The sequence below is a fragment of the Canis aureus genome, chromosome 16, assembly GCF_053574225.1.
Source record: "Canis aureus isolate CA01 chromosome 16, VMU_Caureus_v.1.0, whole genome shotgun sequence".
Taxonomy (NCBI): Eukaryota; Metazoa; Chordata; class Mammalia; order Carnivora; family Canidae; genus Canis; species Canis aureus.
Genome location: NC_135626.1, coordinates 22,549,245 through 22,566,193, shown reverse-complemented (window position 1 = coordinate 22,566,193; position 16,949 = coordinate 22,549,245). Strand labels below are relative to the sequence as shown.

The 16,949-nt window shown below is 51.1% G+C and overlaps 1 long non-coding RNA gene across 1 annotated transcript in view; it reads left to right on the top strand.

The window, feature by feature from the left end:
- Nucleotides 1–16,393, top strand: part of LOC144286118 (uncharacterized) — a 40,503-nt gene extending 24,110 nt beyond the window's left edge. The window contains exon 5 of the long non-coding RNA XR_013354218.1: nt 15,438–16,393. This is a non-coding gene — a long non-coding RNA (uncharacterized LOC144286118). The remainder of the gene's footprint in view (nt 1–15,437) is intronic.
- Nucleotides 16,394–16,949: the final 556 nt, after the last annotated feature.

Genomic DNA, 16,949 nt, shown 5'->3' with positions numbered 1-16,949 from the left:
AGGCCTTGCTCCGGGTCTCTGCTTGGCCCTTGCTGTCCATATCTCAGGCTTGAGTCCTCCCTGGCCGGGGAAGAAAAGAGTGAAGGGGGCCTGGATCCTGACTCGGGGGGCACAGGCCCTCCCAGCCTCGTCTAAGGTGAGGATCCATTAGCCATTCTTTTGACCACTTGCCTCACAAAGGCTTATATGGGTGCCATGTCCTTACAGAAGCCACTACTGTGATGCTGGGCTTCATTGCAGGATGTGGGAATCTGTGAATCAGGATGCGGTCCTACCAACCAAAGCTGAGTTCAGTGTAACCTCCTAGATTTCTCTGTACCAATTTTGGGGTGTTGTGTAAAAATTGGGGTTCTGAACCTCCTGGGAGAACTCTGTGCACCCAAAAAGCGTTCTAAAGAACAATGAGATTGGCAAGCAGTGGTCAAGTGGACGGCAGGGTCCTGCACCCCAGAGCAGGTGTCCAAGTCAGTGATGCTGGTGCAGCTCTACTGAGTTCTCTCTAATGGGGAAGGGCTGTTGGAACACAGCAGGTTTCTCTGTAACAAAGCAAGATTCTGTGAATTCAGATTTCTATAAAATCACCAAGGGTTTGGCACGACCAAGCATGCTTCTGAAGAAAAAGGCAGGATTCCGTGTAACTTGGTGAATTTCTGTATAACCAATCAGGGTTTCTGTAGAATAAAGACAGTCTCTGTATATCAATATTGGAATCTGTTTCAAAAAAAAAAAAAAAAAAAAGCCAAGAGCAGAGTTCTGGGAAGCTGGGTGGAGTTCTGTAGAAACAAGTGGAATTCTGCATAAGAGAGCAGACATCAGGGTGCATGAAGAGGGCTCTGTGGCAAGTGCAGGATTTCTGATAACAGTGCAGTTATGTATTCGGGGGTCAGAAAGCAGATTTCTATCATGAACAAAGACTGAGATCCAGATAAAGCAGGGCTCTACACAACAAAGCAAAGTTCTCTAAGGTCTCAGACAGATCATCATTTTAAGTGACCAAGAGCCTTGCATGTGTGCTCTGTGCAATGGGCACAGTCCTAGGTGGCAGACAGGGCACAGCATGCCTTGGATGGTCTGGCCCAGGCCCGGTCCCTGCATCCTGGCTGCAAGAGAGCCTGGGAATGTGATTATTTAACATTTGTAGTGACTGTTGTGGGAAGCTGGTCTTGCCAGAAAAAGTAGGGGCTTCCTTAACATAGTGAGGGGGTTCTAATGTAGACCAGCCAAAAAGAATGGCAGATTTCCACTGCCTCTGGCTTCCATGGGTCAAGTCTTTCCAGCCGCAAGGCCTTTGCTTGAGCTGTTTTCTGTCACTCCTCTGCCCCATTGCCTTCCTACCAGGTACCTATAAATCCTCCATGTACCTAGGTCTCAATTTAAATATCATGAACTCGTGGAACTTGCCCTGACCCTTCTCATGCAAACTGTCCGCTCAGAGACAGCATCTTCTTTTCCTTCCTTGTACTTATCACACTGTGTACATACATATTGATTTGAGCGTTTGTCCATCTCCTCTCCAACTGCTTTCTTTACCCCTGTGCCTGGGCTTCCACTCCATAAAGAAATGGTCCCTAAGTCTCCACCTCCAGCCCCCAAGGCAGCCCCGCATCCTGGACAGTGCCACCTGGAGGTTATGCACACACCTTAGTTCCACGTGTCCCAAACTGGGCTTGTCATCCCTCAAGGGGGGCTCACCTCACAGTCATGGCGTGTAACCAGCTCTGTCATCATCCTTCCATCCTCCAAAAGACATCTTGGACTGTCTCCATCCATCACCCATCACCAGCTCGGTCTGTACAATCTTTATGACCCATCAGTCTATTCTTCACCTGCCTGCCCTCAGGCTGACCCCTCCCCACGTTCTTCTCCACTCCTTGTGCTGCTAATTAAGGAAAAAGTGTTATTTCAATGGGGAGACATTTTCAATTGCAATACAAAGGCGTAGGGTAGCAGTAGCTTAAAGAGGATCAGAGCTGATTTCCTTCTCATGTAAACATGAGGCTGGTCACAAGCATTCCAATTTAACATGGTGGCCCCTTGGAGTTGGGGATCCCTTCTATCCAACTGTCCCCCAACACTCCTCAGGGTACTACTCTCCTTAGCATGGGCGAGATGACTTCCCAGCATGTCCACTGGGTTTGCTTTCCTGCCAGTTAGGAGGGAGGAGAGAGGGCCATGGAGAAGGAGGGCCAGCCAGCTGCCTTCCTCAAGAGCATACCCAACAGTGCACACACCACTTTCTACCCGCTGCTGGCCAAATCTGGCTGCAAGGCAGGCTGGGAAATGTGCTTGTTTCTGGAGGGCTATGTGCCCAGCTAAAATCCAGAGCTTCCACCACTAAGGGAAAGGAGAAGCACAAGCAGTGTCTGCAGCACCGGTTTAAACGCTACATAGCACAGACATGAAAAGCAAGCATTTACTGAGCTCCCAGAAGACATGCACTTTCATTTGATCTTCACGACCACATTTCAGAGGCGAGCGTCATCTCCCTTTTACAGAGGGGAACACGGTGAAGAGGGGGCATTAAGTGACTCCTTAAGGATGGCAAACCTGAAAGTGACAAGATGAAGTCCAAAGTGATGGCATCTGATGCCGCGGAGCCCAGGATTTATCCATCACACCATAAAGGAGAGAAATTCCTAGGAAGGAGGGACATTGCTGGTTTGCTCCACAGCCCCATTCCCAGTACTTCAAACAGTAGGGGTGGCTCATGAACATTTAGGGACTGATTGGATCTGCTTCTTTCTCTCTGTTGGTGCCTCAATGGGGAGAGGTGCCTCACCTTTCCTGTAGGAAGGACTTCCCATTCCTGTGGGAATGTGCCTGACGGGTTTCCAGTCCCTTACTTATCCCTCCCAATGGGGGCACGGGGGCACCCGCACTGTGTCTCCACTCTCCTTGCTGCGTGTGTGCCTGCATGTGTGTGTGCATGCATGTGTGTGGTGGGGGGACACGTTCCTCTGTGAAGTCTGGTTTTCAAGAGTGAGAACTCAGCTAGAAAGAACTCTTGCCATGGTCTCCTGGACCTCGAATTGTCTCGGCGCTTCCCTCTTCATAGAGTACTGCCTGGGAATGAGAGGCTGAGTAGCCTGAAGGGGGCTGTTACTCCCCGATACAATAGTGAGAGCTAATATTCGTCAGTCCCTCACCACATGCGGGCTCTGTTGCAGGTGCTTACACGTGCTGCATTTACTTCTTAGGTGCTCTGAGTCGAGTGCTCTTGGTAGCCCTGTTTTATAGGAAGGAACCCAAGGCACAGAGAGGTGAAACAACTTGCCCAAGGTCACACAGTAAGTGACTAAGGCCCAGCCCTGCCCCTGCAACTCTACACTGTCACTGTGTAACAATGCACTATTAGACAGTCAGACACTTCACAGCTGACAAAGCTCTGTTGTAGCTGTAGCTGTGTTGTCATTCACATTGAAACTCATTTGGCGGATAAGGAGGCTGAGGCTCAGAGGGGCTAGTGATGCTCCTAGGGGGGCCAGCTTGCCGCCGGGCTTCTCCACAGCTCTATGTGGTCTCTAGTTGGTGGAGGCTTGCAGAAGAATCTAGTCCTCAAGTCCTTTTGGCTCTGAAGGCAGCTGTCTGGCTTGCCTGCCTCTCTTCCCTCCAGGGGAGCTTCCCCGGCACTCCTAGGCCCCCCGCCCCTGGCAGCCCTCCCTCCCTTCCAGCTGTTCCAGCTGTGCATGTGTAGGGTGGAGTGGTGGTGGGTGGTGGGTGTTGAGTGGGGAAAGAAGGCTGTTTATTTACGATGTGACAATTTTGATGTATTTGCTAGGGGGAAAAACACCCCAGCACCACACAATTAAATTAAAAGACTGGCGGTTGTGGGCGAAGCTCGTCTACAGCTGACTTAGAACCAAGCAGACTGGAGAAAAACAACAGAAATGACTGTGGCTTCAGTCTCTCAACGAGCAAGTCCCCTTGCAATTCTTAGTTGCTGCTCTGGATGGGCCCCAGCTTGCCCAGGCATGCGCCCTGACCAGGACCCTGTTGTGGGAGGTGGAAGTCTGGGGGGGCACGTCTATGTGTTTATTGGCCTTCAGGATGCAATGGGCCTTCCTGAGGCATCAGAGAACAAAAGGCCTTCATGTTCTCTATGGACTGCTCCATCTTCTCCGTACAAAAGTGTAGCCATTCTAGTGAACTTCTGCCTCCCTCTTCTTTTTCTTTTTTAAGATTTTATCTATTTACTTTAGAGAGAGAGAGAGAGAGTGAGAAAGAGAGAATGCACAAGCAGGGACAGGGGCTTGCCCAGGAAGTAGAAGCAGGATCCCTGCTCGGCAGGGAGCCCGATATGTGGCTCCATCCCAGGACCCTGGGATCAAAACCTGAGCCGAAGGCAGACACTTACTGACTGAGCCACCCAGGCAGCTGCCTCCCTCCTTTCTTCACCCAGTAAGTCCTCTGGGGGTTCTAGCACCTTTGTATCTCTCCAGTCCATTCCTTACTCTCTCTCTTCTCCTTATTGGGATGCTCATCCCGTGTCTCATCTGAACTATGGCAACAGCCTCCTACCTGGCCTTCCTGCCTCCAGTTTTGCCTGCTTAGATCTACCCTACACTCAGCTTTTATTCTCCTACCTGCATGGATCCTGAATTTGTTAGCATGTCACTGAAAGCCTTTGTATTAGTCAGGTTTTGGCTATGATAATGCTATATAACAAACAACCCCCAAATCCCAATAGCTTACAATCACTAACTTGTTTATCTCACTCATGGGTCTTCAGGTGGTTTGGGAAACTCTGTGTCAAGCTGTAAGCTGGGTTCAGGTCTGTGACACATAACTCCCATCCTGGGATCAGCAGCTCCTCAAAGCACACTCTTCCATGGTGGGTAACAGAAGCACAAGACGCCATGCTGAACCCCATAAGCAAATTTAAAGATTCTGCTCACATCAAGTCCACTAATACTTTATTTTTTTATTTCTTAAAGATTTTATTTATTTATTCATGAGAGACAGAGAGAGAGAGAGAGAGAGAGAGGCAGAGACACAGGTAGAGGGAGAAGCAGGCTCCACGCACGGAGCCTGGCATGGGACTCGATCCTGGGTCTCCAGGATCAGGCCCTGGGCTGAAGGCGGTGCTAAACCACTGAGCCACCCGGGCTGCCCCACTAACACTTTATTGGTCAAGTCCACACGAGTTGTGGCCAAGCCCAATGGGGCAGGGAATATACTCTACTTCCTCTAGTAGAAGAATTGGGAGTAATGATCCAATTTGTTATAGTCCTTCACAACTGTGGTTCTCAAAGGCATTGTCCTCGCACAGTTACCAGTGTCACCTTGACCCCACCCCAGACCCACTGAGTCAGAAATATGGTAATGGGGCCTGGTAATTTCAGTTTTGGTAAACCCCCAAGTGATGCAGACCATAGTTTGAGAACAATTGCTGGACAACCAGGCTGCCCACCCCCTCCCATTTTTTTTAATCCTTGAGTCCCATAAGTTATGTCCCTCCCTGGAGCCTTTACCTCCTCTCTCTGCTGAAATGCTCATTCCTCCTCCATCTGGCAAATTCCTGCTCATTTTTTTTTCTGCTCATGTTTTAAGGCCTGAGCCAAATGTCTCCTCCTCTGGGAAGCCTCTCCTCCACCCCTACCCCAGGCAGAATTAATCATTCCTTCCTCTGTGCTGCCACAGGACTCATGGAGATATACTCCATATAGTGGACCTCAGAATATATGGCAACTTTGTGTTTGGGATAGGGCATCCTCCAGGGTCAGGACTCCATCTTCATTGGCTATTTCATCCCCAGCACACTACATATGTCAAGTACATAGTAAGCACCCAATTACTGTTCAGCGATTCTGTGGCTAATTTTCAGGTTCTCTTACTGGGCTGCCTCAGGAGCCCAGACTTCCCAGAACATTAAGGGGGCAGGTATTGATAGAGAAGGGATCATGGGCAAGGATGGTCAGGGCAGCCCAGTCCGGGATCCACTCAAGCTGCGAGTGTGGGTCATGGTAAGGTCTCGGATCCCTGGGTATGGGCAGGAAGCAGATGAGGAGAGCATCTGGTGCTCAGATGCCCAGTGAGCTGTCCTCGCTTATGGCAAATCTAGTAAAGGCTCACCCGGGGAGTGCAGGGCTGGAAAAGCTCTGATTGCTTATCAGACATTGGAACAGCTGACCAGCCTTCAGACTAGGGGATCTTGGCTACCACTTCCATCAGACTAGGAGCTCATCTGAGGCAGGACTATGTCTCTTCCGTCAGGTTGGTGGCTCCAGGGCAGTATGAGTTTTCTCTGCCCCATTGGACAAGGAGAACCCTTCCTCTCCAGTTGGGCTGTGTCTTTCCCATCACACTTAGGGCTCCTGATTCAGAGACTGGGTTCCCCCCACCAGACTTGGGCATCCTTTGGGATGGGGAGAGGCTGTGTCCTTTTTAGTCCTCTGCCCAGAGGAGGAGGCAAAGAACTCTCAATTCACTTCCTACAGCTGAGATCCTCCTAAGGCTCTGCTCCATCAACCCATCCATTGCTTTGCCTGCAAACCCAGTGTGTCTCCAGATGAGCTTTCTCCTCCCTTCCAGAAACACTGAGAGAACAAGCAGTCAACCCAAGGAAGAAGAGATTTCGGTGGCCCCGTGGAAGGATGGGAGCTGGGGCACCGGGTGCCAGGAGGAGGGTAGATGCAGGCCAGGAGGAGCCCTCGGCTCTCTGATCTTTGCCTTCCGGGCTGACAAGTATATTTCAAGGGAAGTAGAACCTGCACATTCAGCCTCATTTGCACTTAATGCATCTGGTTGTCAGTGGGCAGGCGGCTTTTGATGTCTGCATCTCGGCGCCCAAGACTTTTTAAGCCTCTTTTCTTTGAAGCCAAGGAGACTTGTGTTTCTGCCAAGGAGTAAATAGACTTGCATACCTCCAGTGTCTTAGTCTTTAGAGACCCAGCTCCCAAGCACCCTGACGCCTGGAGGCCCTCCTTCATTCGCGCAGCCTGCCAATGCCCGTGTGGGACTTAGCACAGGAAAGCCTTCAGAACACCGTTTTTGATAGCACGAGATTGGGAGAAACGGTGGGAGGTTTCAGGATTGGGCTCACCAAGCTTATCCTTCTAAGAAGCAAGGGAAGGGAGCTTGCATTCCTGCCAGGGCTTCTAGGGCAGCTTTCGGCTTCCCCACGATTTCATCAGTGTCCCCATCTCCTCCTGCCTCTAAAGTCATCCTTACAATGGTCTTCTCATTCCTAATACAGGCAATTGATGATTCCTCAGTCTCATGGAAAGCGTGAATCAAGCGCCTCTAGAGAGCTTGGCTGTTTTTATTGATCTGAAATCATCTTCACAATAACACCAGGTTTGCTGTGCAAGGCAGCTTTTGTAGTGGGCCTTCCTTTTGGAACATATTGGTGCCTTGAGCCCCTCCTTATAGAGATTTTGGAAGAGAAACAGGAAAACACCTAGGCCCCCTCTGCCCAGTCCCATTGCCTCTGCCTCCTGGCCCCCGATCTGACCCCAGCTCCATCTCTACTCTTCTTGAGACTTCTGGAGGGAGGAGTCCCACTTTCGGCCAGTGGTTCTCCCTCCCATTAAGCCCCAAATTGCTCCAACCAGAGAAATGAAAGAAGCTGCCTTCACACTGTGATCTACAGGACATCTTAGATGTGAACTATGAATTGACAGAGCCTCAGTGGCCACCAGCTAAACTCCTGTGACCCAGTGGTGAGTGTGCAGCATGGTAGTGGTGGGGTTGGGACTGAGACTTGGCTCCCTTGACCTTCAGCCCTAGTGTCTTAGCCCTGACCATTGCAGGTTGAACTTGAGAAAGAACTTCTTGCCTCTGACAGTTGACAACAAACACAGAGGCTTCTCAGAGTTGGCTGACAGAGAGCTCTAGGTAGCTCAGCAACCAAGGGTGGCCAGAGAGCTTCAGCTGTGAGTCAGGAAGGATGACCTTGACATCTAGCTATATGCACCCCTCTGGCCAGAGCAGAGATTTCCTGTGACTTGGAAGGACGGCCCGTGGAAAGCAGGCCTCACTGTGGAGCTGAGGTCACTAGAGGAGGGGGCACCTGGCACCAGCCTCCTGCTTAGAATAGACATAGAGTCATTATCCAGCAAGTACCTATCATAATCCTGGAAGACACGCAGTTCCCCTCCAGTGCCTTCAATCACCACCCTGAATGCGAGCGGAAACTTGAAGCAGGCATCAAACCCACGCAGATGGAAGCTGACAGCTCAGTCTCCAGCCTGCTCCTGTGCTCCCAGCTCAGCCAGTTTCCAGGGCTCAGAGACACCTGGCTTGTGAGGAGGTAGTGCTTTGTCCTCACCAACTCTGGCCTAGCTGGCGGGAGAGGAGGCAGCCCTGGTGGATGGGGGTGTGTTGGGGTCCCTGCCCTGGGAACTTTGATCCCAGGTCGGTGATGCTCACTTCACACAGGGTTGCAGGAGATAACATGTGGAATGCCTGGCACGCACTAAGCTCTTTATCATGGCAGTAAGCCTACTATGTTCCTAGAGCTCCATCCTCCCAGATGCTGGGTCCTGTCACCTGGACACAAACCCTGAGGAATAAACATTGCTGGGCCAAGGCAACACTAATCCAGTTCTCAACCCACCCACAGGGACCCAGGCTTCTCAAATGGCCTGAGCCTGTGGGAGGAGGGGCTCCCACAGTGGGAAGGGCAAGATGTGAGTGCCTTTGTTTCAGCTCCCCGGGCTGGTGGGCTTGGCTAAGCCCTCCTCTTCTCTGCACCCCAATTTCTTCACCCACCAAATGCAGGGAGGGTTGGCCGCTGAGAGGGTACCTAATGGTTGTGCAGATGCAGGCCTCCTGGGCTCTTTGGGCCTTCCCTGGAGTCCCTGGGGTCCGAGAGGTGACAGGTCAGAGGAACACTGATTCCCCATCACTCAGGCTTCCTATTAGGAAGGAGGGACCAGGAAGCGGTGGGAGCTCACTGCTGCTGGTGACCACTTCCAAGGGTCTAGTCTGTTGGGCAATTGCCGGAGGCCACGCCCCCTCCGCATTGGTCCCCTGTGGGCTTGGTCCACGTGGCTACTGGCCCCTCCAACAAGGGACATTGTTAACCCAGGGCTTCCACTCATGTCATATAATGTCACAGAAAGAATACAAGTTTCAGGTGAGACAGACTTGGGTTCAAATTCTGTGTGTAGCTTTAGACGAGTCCCTCCTCCCATCTGCGCTATAAAGTGGGGACAAGTGTGCCTTCTTCACGGGGCTGTTTGAGGATTAAGTGCAGCCTTGTGCATGGAGCACACGCCTGGGCTTGGCACTGCTTGTTTCTCAGTAGGTATTAACCCCCCTCTCCCCAGCAGCCTCACTCAGGGCCAGGTACCTGGTCTCAGGGGGTGGCAGGAGGGTGTCACAGCCACTAGAGGGTCACTCTGTCTGTCTTCCCAGGACCTGTACCTTCCCTGCCTGCATCTCTTATGTGATGCCCCAGCCAGAAGCAGAAACCCCAGATGTGGTGCCTTTCAGAAACAAGGCCCATAGGCTAGATTTGGTGAAAAAGTCATCTTTGAGGCATTTTCGTTTATTCGGGAGCACAGAATGAGGCACAGACCAGGAGGCTAGTTCCAGGAGCCAGGCAGACATGAAAGCTGGTGCTCTAGCCACAGAGCTGTGCAAGGAGAGGCTTCCAGACCCGGGGCTATTCCAGGAGGCCAGGCTGCCAAAGCTGGGTGCCCTCTCCACTGCAGCTCCTCCACATCAGGGGGAGGGGTGGCGAGGTGAGGAGGGATGACCATAGCTTCAGAGCCGGGCTGCCTTGGACACGACTCCCAACTCTGCCACTGGAAAGCTGTGTGGGCTGGGGAGATGAAGTTAACCTCTCTGAACTCTGGTGTTCTCACCTGCGGTGGGGACAACCACAGTTCTCCGAGCACCTTGGATGGAGTGCAGATTCGATGAGGCACATTTCTGCAGCTGAGAGCCCGATTCATAGCAGGCACTTCATGAATATTTGTTTCTTTCCTCCTATTGAGACTTTTTTGTTACACTTTGATTTAAGGCGATTTATTATGTTTGATACTGAGGACCCAACAAGGAGTAAGATCCAATAGCTGCTTCCCAGGATACCACAGTCCAGTGGGAGGAGCTCTCCCCCAATCCCCCCCCCCTTCCTCCTTCACTCTGGGACTGCAGGTAGGGACACAGGAAGACCTGTTGGAAGCTCTGCTTGGGGCGCCTGGGTGGCTCAGTTGGTTAAGTGGCTGCCTTGGGGTTGGGTCATGATCCCAGGAACCTGAGATGGAACCCCTCATGGGGCTCCCTGCTCTGCGGGAATCTGTCTCTCCTTCTCCCTCTGCCCCTCCACCGCCCCCTGCTTGTGTGGGTGCAAATAAATAAATAAATAAATAAAATCTTTTTAAAAAAAGAAAAAAGAAAAGAAAAGGGGATGTTCACAGGCCCAGGGTATATAAGCTGGTGGTCTCTGTGTCCTTTATCCCCAGGCCTTGTCTTCTCTTAACCTCTCAGTTGAATGAGGCCCTTTCAAAGAGGTGTGTTCCAAACCCCTTCTATTTGAGCCCAGCTGAATATGGGGAAAACCCTGGGCCTGTGAGGAACCGGGAACGGTTGATCTTCACTCCCAGCACTGTTTCATTCATCCCCTTCCTCCTGCCTTACAGAACCCTTACTTCATTTCCTTAACCAAGCAGAGCTCAAGGTCAGGTTAAAAGCGAAAGGACTTAAAAAACAAAACAAAACAAAAAAAAAAAAAAACAGGAGCAGGTCTGGCTCTCCAGGATTGGGCTGGAGCTGGGGTTTTGTGTTGGCAGGGCGCATCTTGTCCCGTGGAGATGTAGGGGAGGAGGCCAGGGGGCGAGCCCCAGGGGCCCATTGCTACTGGTAGCTTATTTATTAGCCTTGAGTATGCTGCTTCTCGGGCCTCCGTTTCCTCATCTGCAAAATTCATCTGCAGAATTCGGGGAGGATGATGTTGTGGGCTCCCCACCTGCAGAAACACTTGCCACCACCTTTTGCCTGCTTGCTGCAGTTGCAGCTCTCCCGAAGAGAGAAGGGGGCTGGGAGAACCAGGGTGACTCCTTCCTAGAGGTGCTGCAGGTCTCCACGGTCTCGCTACATCCTAGCTCCTAGGTGTGACTGTGGCACCATGCGCCAGGGGTTTTTGGAACAAAGAGCCAGGATGGCATCCATCACAGTGAGTGCTGCTCAGGTGCTGGCATGCTCTCTGCATTCTCTTGGGAGGCACAGCACTTATTCCTGTCACACTGGGTTTGCTTGGACTGTCTGGGAGGTTCCTTTTGGGAACAGCCACGAGAGCCCCTGGGAGACTTGGGGTGGGCAGGGGACCCATGAAGGCATTGATTGCTCCAGGCATTGGACTTGGCTCGTTCTTTAAATCATACCCTGCTCCCTGTGGGGGCGAGGGGCTTCAGAGCCATGCCAGCCACACCATGGGTCACGGATTGGGCCTTGGGAGGAGGACCCAAGTGCTCCCCCATCACCCCCGCTCCCTGAACTGTGCCCCATCCATGGCCATCCTGTAGCTCTTGCTCCTCCAGGTGTGCCCCTATCCTCCCCTGCTCCACACCATCCTCAGGTGACACCTGAGTCCTCAGAAGCTGCCCCATGTCCATGTGACCCTGTTCATCCTGTGCTCTCTAGGTCACCTGCCCCATACCCCTACTGCAAACCAACACCCCACTTGCTTTATAAACCACTCGTTTCATCCTCATACTTACCTGGGTCCCTTTGTGGATGCTATTCCCTGGCCAGCTTCTCAGCTTATTCATTTTTTTAAAAAGATTTTATTTATTTATTTATTCATGAAAGACAGAGAGAGAGAGAGAGAAAGAGAGAGAGAGAGAGAGGCAGAGACACAGGCAGAGGGAGAAGCAGGCTCCATGCAGGGAGCCTGACGTGGGACTCGATCCCAGGTCTCCAGGATCACACCCTGGACTGAAGGCAGCGCTAAACCACTGAGCCATCCGGGCTGCCCTTCTCCACTTATTCAATCCCAAGCTCAGGCATTACTGAGAAGTGCCTCCGGCCCCCCTCCACCTGTCCCTTCTTGCTTCCATCCAGCACAGGTCACAGTATGGCATCTTCCCTCTGTGGACTTCCACGGCCCGCCTCCTCTGTGAGACCCACAAGCAGAGAATTCTTATGATTTTTTTCATTAAATCTTTGTATCCTCAGGGCCTAGAACAAAGCTTGGCAGAGTAAGGGCTTGACAAATAATTGTGGATGCATCTACAGAGGGTGCAGGCTGTCTGGAACCTACTAGAATAGGGAGGAATTAATAATAAACATGCTTATTGAGTGTTTACTATGTGCCAAGCATTTTAATGACAACAGGTGACATATATTGTGAGTGTATACTGTGCAAACAGAATAATATTTATTCTTCACAATAGCCAACAGAAGTAGGTATTTCCAAGATTCCTCTTTTATATAGGCATGGAAACCGAGGCACAGGGAAATGCCAACACTTGTGATGGAGCATATTCCCCAACTGAGGCTGTCTGCTTCAGAGCCCAAAGTCTCTGTCTGGCTCTGTGACTACCTATCTCCAGCTAGGGCACTAGTTGTGAGGCCTGGAAACGTCCCGAGGACGTCTGCCATTGTCTCTTCACATAGCAGGAAACCCAAGACCAGGGCCAGGAGAGCCTTGCTGGGCCTCCTCATCTCCGCTGTCGGTCCGCCTGCTTCTTGCTTGGCTTCTCCCTCTTGGCCTCCTCCTCAGAAATAGGAGACGGGGGTTGGGTACCGGGTAGGGTGGGGGTGTGGGGTGGTGGTGGGGAGTTGGGGGTGAGTAGGCAGCTCCCTCTGGTCGGACCCTGCCCATCCTCAGCCCTGTTTCCAGGCAACTTGTTTTCTGGACAGTGCCCCCTGGTGTGACTATGTTGCCATGGTGACCACATTTGGTACAGGTGCATCTTCACGATGGTAAAGGATGCAGCTCCAGTTCCTTCCCTCTGAGGGACTCAGGGATGCACAGCTAGGTCCTCTGCCATTCAAAGTCACCAGGCACATGCCAAGGGAGGACAGGGTTAGGTTCCTGGTGGGAGTGGGGGAGGGGGCGGTAGAGACCGGAGGGGGCTGGTGAGGGAGGGAACAGGACCCAGAGCCTGGTTCACTTGCATGCAAAAAATTCCCCTCCCAATTCACACTTCAGCATCGGAGTCTAACCTCTGGCCTCATCTTCCCGGAGCAAGGAAGAGAAGAGTATTTCATTTCATATTCTTTGGAGGAGGAGTCATCTTTTATTTTCCTTTTCTAACTTGAGAAGTATATTAAAAACACACACCCTAAGGTAAAGGTCACCCCCACTGCCACTACATAAAATTACACAAAAATAAAAATTGACTCTCCTCCAAAGTAAGACTTATCATTCAGAAGTTAAAAACTGTTAACAGGGCAGCCCGGGTGGCTTAGCAGTTTAGCGCTGCCTTCAGTCCTGGAGACTTGTGATCGAGTCCCACGTCAGGCTCCCTGCATGGAGCCTGCTTCCCCCTCTGCCTGTTGTGTGTGTGTGTGTCTCTCTCTCTCTGTCTCTCATGAATAAATAAATAAAATCTTAAAAAGAAAACAACTGTTAACAGTTTGTGAAACCTACTAATTAATTATTTCTAGGCTTATACAGATATATTCCTCTCTCTCTCTCTATATATATATAATATATATTCATATCTGTAAAAATATATTGTATTAAATTGGAATCATACTCTACAAATTGGCTTACATCTTGCTTTTTTAACTCCACAACGTATGCTGGAGATTCTCCGTATCAGTAAGTATTTTTTTTTTTAATATTTTATTTATTTATTCATGAGAGACACAGAGAGAGAGACAAGCAGAGACACAGGCAGAGGGGGAAGCAGGCTCCCTGCAAGGAGCCTGATGCGGGACTCGATCCTGGATCTCCAGGATCACGCCCTGGGCTGAAAGGTGCTCAACACTGAGCCGCCCAGGCATCCCCCATATCAGTAAGTATTGATCTATTTTATATTACTGAGGAGAGTTTTAGGGTAGAGAAAGAGGAGGCCTGAAGCAGGGCAGTCCTGGGGGGCTCCCTGAAGGAGGGGGTGACTGATGATCTGAGTGGAGCAAGGAGATGGTTACAGCGACAGGAAATAGAGCTTATTATCATTACAACGTGCCAGGTATGGTAATCCCATCATCCCATTTACTTCCCTCACAATCCACAAAGGAGATCTGATCCTCCTATGTTTATAGGCGGGAAGTGAGGCCCAAGCTCACAGCGCTGGGATGTGGAGAGAGACCAGGACCTGATGGGACTGGCACCGGCCAAGCCTGTGGGGATCCCCCCTCGCCCTCAAGTAAGGCAAGCTGTTGCAGGCCCTGCTGTGTGGGAGCTGGGGGAACCCGGCACCCTTTCCCCAGCCCCCTCTGTCCTTTCTCTCATGGCAGTTGGAGCCAGGTGCAGCTCTGCGCTCCACGGAGCACTTTGGAATTCATAAAATGGTAATTTATTGAACAAGCCTTTGGAGAAGGGAAGTAATGAAAACCGCTATATAAATTACGAGGCCATTGGTGTTATATGGCTGGAGCTAATGCTGTTGGTCTCCCGAAGGGTACAGGATACCTCCCCCGACTCCACCCTTCTTGGCCAAGATGTCAGCCCTTGGGGAAGAGCCTCCAAGAACAAAGATCCTCAGGTCCACTAGACCGCTGGGCCTACGCCTGGGCTTAGCTGGGGAAGCTCCCTGGGCCTCAGCGTCCTCCTCCTCGCCACAGTGGAGACACCCGCCACCCCCCACAGTGCTTTGTCGATGGACAAGGGCTGTGCATGTTGGGCTGCGCGTCTGTTTGGGTTATTATTATGACTGTACTTCCTCAGCTCGAAGATCCCCGTTATCTTTCCTTCCAACACTTGAATTCCGGCATCAAGATGCATCTTACACGTAATGTGATGTGCCTCCCCTTTTTTTTTTTTTAATTTTTATTTATTTATGATAGTCAGAGAGAGAGAGAGAGAGAGAGAGAGGCAGAGACACAGGCAGAGGGAGAAGTAGGCTCCATGCACTGGGAGCCCGACGTGGGATTCGATCCCGGGTCTCCAGGATCGCGCCCTGGGCCAAAGGCAGGCGATAAACCGCTGCGCCACCCAGGGATCCCTGTGCCTCCCCTTTTGCCCCTGAAAAGCTTTTTTTAAAAAAGATTTATTATTTATTTATTTATTTATTTATTTATGATAGACATAGAGAGAGAGAGAGGCAGAGACACAGGCAGAGGGAGAAGCAGGCTCCATGCAGGGAATGCGATGCGGGACTCGATCCCAGGACTCCAGGATCACACCCTGGGCCAAAAGCAGGTGCCAAACTGCTGAGCCACCCAGGGATCCCCCCCTGAAAATCTGTTAACTTGACTTTTCCTTAAAACCAATGGCCTCTTAGAATTGAAGAAACATGACATTATTGTGGCTCTTGTTGTTTATTGCCATTAGAATTTTGCAGCCTAGATGCTGCCATCCATTGCTTCTCTTACAGGAAAAGAGTTCCTGATGGGGGAAGGGCCTGTGCCGTGTGACCCCGAGCACGTGACTTACTGCCAAGAGTGGCCAACGTCGGGCTAGTCTGAAACTGATGATTTTCCTGGGATGTGGGAGCTTTAGTGCTACAAAGGGGCAAGTCGTGCTGCTGTCTCTGGACTGTGGCTTACTCCCCCCATCTGCTGGGGACGACTGTGACGGATTTGCCAGACAAGCAGCCTCCTGCCATGCAAGGTCCCTCTGACGCGTGTCCTTCTGCTGTGGCCATGAGATCTTAACCAGAACAACCCGGATGGCACTGCCTGTGAGCACGAACCCCAAGGCTTTGGGAGTGGATCGTTTTCGTAGCTAGTGACCCATTTCCAATGGTCTGGGGAGCTGGCCAGAGTCGCCACTTGCATTGGTGGGATTTTCGTTCTCCCTTGCTTCTAGACTCCCTTCAGGAAACAGAAAGGTCCTGTCTCAGAGATTCAACTAACAGATGAAAGAAATGAGGCCCAGAGAAAGTAAAGACCTTTCCATACAGCACATCCTTGCCAGGCCCAGAAGGGAAGGGATGTGGAGGCAGGCTACTTCTTCCCTGCGAATGCTGTGCCCTAGCTTTCCTGGTTTGGTTACTCAGGAAGAAGTGGGGGTGGAGACGAGGAGGGGCTGGTGCCTGAGAAGTCCTGGAGACTGGCAGCTCTCTGCTAATGACCCTCCAGGTTGAAAGGGGGCTGGAACTTAGGCCTTACTCTGGGCTTTTGCTGTGTGGCCTTGGGCTGATTGCATACCGTCTCTGGGTCTCAGTTTTCCTATCTGCAAAATAAAGAATTTTGGGGGGTGCCTAGATGGTTCAGTCGGTTAAGTATCTATCTTTGGCTCAGGTCACAATCTCAGGGTCCTGGGATCAACCTGTGTGGGGCTCCCCGCTCAGCGTGGTGTCTGTTTCTCCTTGTCCCTCTCCCTCTGTCCCTCTCCCAACTCATGCTTGGTACATGATCCCTCTCATAAATAAATAAATAAATAAATAAATAAATAAATAAATAAATAAAGTCTTAAAAATAATTTTGGTTAATAAAGTGGTTTCTAAACTTATTTGGAAATCGGACTCACTAAGGCAAGTTGTTAAAATACACAGATCCCCGGGCCCCACCTCAGGCTGAGCAGCTCTAGGAGAGGGCTCAGGAGCCTCTGGATTTAACCAGCTTCCCTGGTGATTCGATGTGATTTATGTCTGAGTTGATAGTTGGGCCCCTGGGCTGGGTGGCCGGGAGGTGGGTGGGAGAAGCCAGACTGTGTGATCCTGGTGTCCATGGGGTAGGAGGAGGCATTACAGGAGAGCATGGTGAGTGAGGCGCGGGGCTTCAGAACTGCTGACTTTTGTCTCTTGGCTGGGTGACCTTGAGCAAGTTACTTAACCTCTCTGAGCTTTCGTCTTCTCATCTATAAAAAGTGGAGTAATAATTCCCTGGAAGGGCCATTGAGAGGATTAAATTATATGATCGATGCTGGAGGATTCCTGTTTCCC